Raw genomic sequence first — 4,549 nt, 5'->3', positions numbered from 1 at the left:
TAGGGCTACAAAATTATAAGTTACAATATGGTAGTATCTTCCTGTAATATATTACCAGTGTAAATAATTATTGGGATAGTTCATTATTGATTGGTTGATTTACCACCATGTGACTGCATCATTAGTTAAAGGTTAATGGTTAGCATGTTTTATATGTCAACTATCACTGAAGACAACTATGATTATTTTTTAAGAAAGCACTATCCGTAGGTATATATGATATTATGACTTAAGTAAAATGGCAGTTTACAATATATCATAGTATGTGTTTTGTCGAAATTGGCGCATCATTTTCTAATAAAATGCCTGAAAGCCATTGAATGATGCATTGTTTTGATCTTCAGTTATTCCTACGTGAAAGTTGTGCACTTGTGGTTGTGCATTCTCAACAGTATTGCTCAAATCTGCAGGAAGAAAATATGGAACAGGTTACGTGCTATAAACATATTTGCAAAAGGCTTATACTACTTCATTAAGATGCACAAGAATATCTGATAAAAAAAATTACATTTACAATAAAAATTTACAAGTAGATAAACAATTTATTATACCCCCAGTGGCTCAGTGGTAAATCTGAGGGCTTATAATACAAAAATTGGGTTTTGATACCCATAGTTGACACAACATAGATAGCCCATTACTTATTTTTGCACTTCATAACAAATAATTTACTATGTTCATTCATAAAGAAAAATAAATAAATAAATTATGGACCATTTTGTGCTTAATTATATGGATTTTATGTTACGAAAAAATGTAAATTGCTGCTACACTGGCAATACATTTTGCTCATTTCTAAAAGAACTCCATAGGTCATCTTGAACTTGAGGAATTATAGGGAGAATGTGTGTAGGTATTTAATGTTTAATAATAGTACTTACACAGGAAACAGTGTTCATTTAACTTTTGAAGGTAATTAGTATATTTCATTTTCCTTTTTGCTACATTGACAATACATACACCATCATAATATTTGTATTATATTTTATTGATATACCTATACTGTATAATAATTGTGCTCGATAATTAGTGCATTATGTGATTTACAGTGATTTTGTTGATTGTATTTTTTTGCCATCTTTTGTAAGAGGGTAAATTCTAATACAGCCTAGTATTGGGTAGCAGTAGTAAAATTTTACAAGAGCTGAAATTGCCAAATGCCTTAATATTTTTCTTTTAACCCAGAGACTATATCATCAGCATTAAATTGAGTTAACAACCTTTCATTGTGTATTTTTTTTAAATTCATCAAAGTCTGGAGTACAGGGAAAGTTACCATTTGAAAGATGCAAGTGATTAGGTTTAAAATTTCAATTTGATTTATAAATTCCTATGCATAAATACAACCAAAACTCTTTTTTTATCATATTAGTAAGTAAGTAAGTAAGTAACTCAAACAGCAATAAAAGCTTTTGTTAAATACACTTCATTTAGACAACTGCCATCAGTTTTATGTCTTTCTTTAGTACTCCAAGTGTTGTAATCTGGATTTCAGTGTAAATGTATTTACGATATTTTTTGATTTGTTGTAGTTTGAGTTGATTAATATGTTTTGCAAAATATGATTAAGTTAAATTGCAAATTGAAATACAGCATCAACTCCTGCAATTTAATAATATATATATATTTATTCAACATCATAACTTCAACTCGTGTGATGAATTCACCTAGTTTAATGTGAATGGTGTCATGTTCTTTAGAATGTTAAATATGTAAAAAAAACATATTTTAACATTTTATGAGCAGGAAAAAAACTGAAGGATTATTAAAATGTAAGCTTCCTCTCTTTTGCTTAAGAGAATTTTGAAATTCTATTTTTGAGGACGAGTGTAGGAAGGATTCCATTCATATATCTTCAATACATTTTCAGATTCATACTTATTTTGTTTCTAAATCATAGTATTTCACCAAGCACTACTTGCATCTTTGAAGCTTCATTACTTCTTTATCTGCATTTAGAATTTTCAAACTCTATTGTTTGATTAACTTGCATCTCTGTTTTGTACGTAATTTGATCCATAATAATCTGTTAAGTGAAAAGTGAAACAAACATCATTTGAAACACAACAACATTTGCTCATTAAATAGCCATGTTCAAATCCTGCCTCTTCTCAGATTTCATTTTTTCAGAAAAATTGTAACTTAACAGAATGGTAAGCCAGCCATAAGTATCAACTTTACTGCTTTAAAGTTCTGTTTATTGTTTAAAAAAAATATTTTGTAACATTGTTTTTCCATGAATGTTTAAAAATTAAGTGAGGTTAGGTCTTTTTATCTTATTTTAATCCAGAGTTAATAATATCTGTATGTACCCATCTTTATTTTAATAACAAAATCTGTCTTTTAAGACATTCACATACCAAGAGCAAGCACTCTCCTGCATGTGTTATTTCAACAGATATTAGTTAATAATTGATGAAAATGGATATCTCACTGAACATGTTAGTTTTTTTGAAAATAACTTTCTAAACTTGTACTTTGTCCTGAACTCCCTTTTTTGTATTTGGATTATGGGGTAGGTAAGAGTTTTAAGGCTTGTGGAATGCAAAAAAAAAATTACATGTAGAGGGCAGCATGGAATGAGAATAGCTATATGTGTGAATGGGGGTAATTAGCTATCAGAAATAAATTTTCAGCGTAGGGAAATTATAACTTTTATACTATCTGGAAATATATAGAAGCAAGAACTAGATGTATAGCACGTATAGTTAAGTAGTATTAGTAGATGAAGTAATAATGAGTTTGTTTTTTACATTATTAAATTTTCAAATGATTCTTTATCTGCTATAACAATTTTGATAAAAATGCTGAAACTGCAGTTCTAGCCTTTTCTTTTGTCGTAAGATTTTCATCCAACACTAAAATTAAATTAAGTTCCAGCAGAACTATTATATTCTTCAAACATCAAAATGGCATCACTCTAGTAACAAGTCTTCTCAGTTATTTGTAATGGTATGTCATTTTCATAAATATTTCTTCCCCTTTGAAGGAACAGAGAATGCTAGAAACTCATTGTTATTATTTCTAGGGCTAGGCAGATAAAGCAGATATTTTTACTTGAAATAGGCAACTAACAGAGGTAACCAACTTTGGTAATTAAAAAAAAAAAAGAGCAGCGGAAACCATCAAGATGAGAATTGTTATTATGTTGTACCGTTGATATTATTTTTGAGTTAAACATAAATGAAATTAAATCATGAAAGACACAGTTTTGTTTTGAATAGGGTTATATTAAAGTTATGGAAAATCAAAGCCACAAAATGGAGCTTTAGATTAGGCACAACATTATGGATTAATTCAACTATTTGTTAAGCTATGTTGGAAGTGTTAGACTATTTGTTAAAGATTTAGCAATCAATCTGATTGTGCTTCTTGGGTCTTTTTTGTTTATAAATTTTGTATATTTTATATTTAGACTATTAATCATTTATAATTTTTTCTTAGGTTTTAAAGGAGGTTGTGTACTATTTTTGGGGAATTGCTTGTAACTTACTTAATGAAGATTAAGCTATCAAGTTAAAGGTTTAACCATTCTGATTCATTTCTGATGCTTACAATAGTTGAATGGTATTTCACAAAAGGAAAGGACATATTCAGTCAATTTCATTCAAGACTGTCTCAAGTGTAAAAGCAGAATTTCATGCTCAACCATATTGTAATTGAAAGCATGAAGTTTTCATTATTAGCTAAGTTCATCTTCTTTTTTTTAACATTGTTGCCCCTTGAATCATTTTTTAATGCTTTTATTTTTTATTTTTTTCATATTACAGTGAAAGTTGCCTTGTAAGTTAAAGAAATGAAAATAATAGTGCTGTTGATAATTCTTTTTCATTAAAAAGAATGTATATGTACTTCTATTGAATTGTTAAAAATATTTTTTTTTAAATATAAGAAATGTACTTTATTTTCAAAGATTTTTCTTAATAGCATTTCAGGACCCAGCTGTGCATAAATACAGCAATTGTGTATATGCATCGATTTTACATGTTTCATTCATTCTCAAAATTTCATAGAAATGTGAGTATTTCTTCAGTTTCTTTTATCTGCAGTTTTTCATAGTTATTATTCATTATTTTGTCGTGTGTGTGTATATATTCTAATATTATAGTCTTTTAAGTAACAATTTTTTGTTTTGATCTTGAAAACTAGTTGAAATTAAGCAACTATCCAGAAATTAAACTCTATACAAGATGTTGAGATCTGAATATGCATAATAAATTGAAAGTAGAAAATAAATTTAGATTAAGCATTGTAATTACTAGCAGAAACACTGCCCTATGGGTGGCTGTTTGTGCTAGTAATTACTAATTGTAGTATTCATACCTCATTGAAACAAATTTAGAAAAAGTGAACATTTTCTAAAAAAAAGATTTTTCTGGAAAGTATTGCATGGAAAAGTGTTCGTATTGTGCTGATATGAACCCTAATGTTTTTATATATTAAAGGTGGTTCCTTTTATTGAAAAAATTATATAAAGAAAGTTTTTTAACAACTCCATTTTTTTAGTACTATATTTACAGATCACATCAATAAAGATATAATCAAACCC

Source organism: Limulus polyphemus, unplaced genomic scaffold (genome assembly GCF_000517525.1).
Source record: "Limulus polyphemus unplaced genomic scaffold, Limulus_polyphemus-2.1.2 Scaffold2895, whole genome shotgun sequence".
Taxonomy (NCBI): domain Eukaryota; kingdom Metazoa; phylum Arthropoda; class Merostomata; order Xiphosura; family Limulidae; genus Limulus; species Limulus polyphemus.
Note: the sequence above shows the minus strand (reverse complement) of the source record.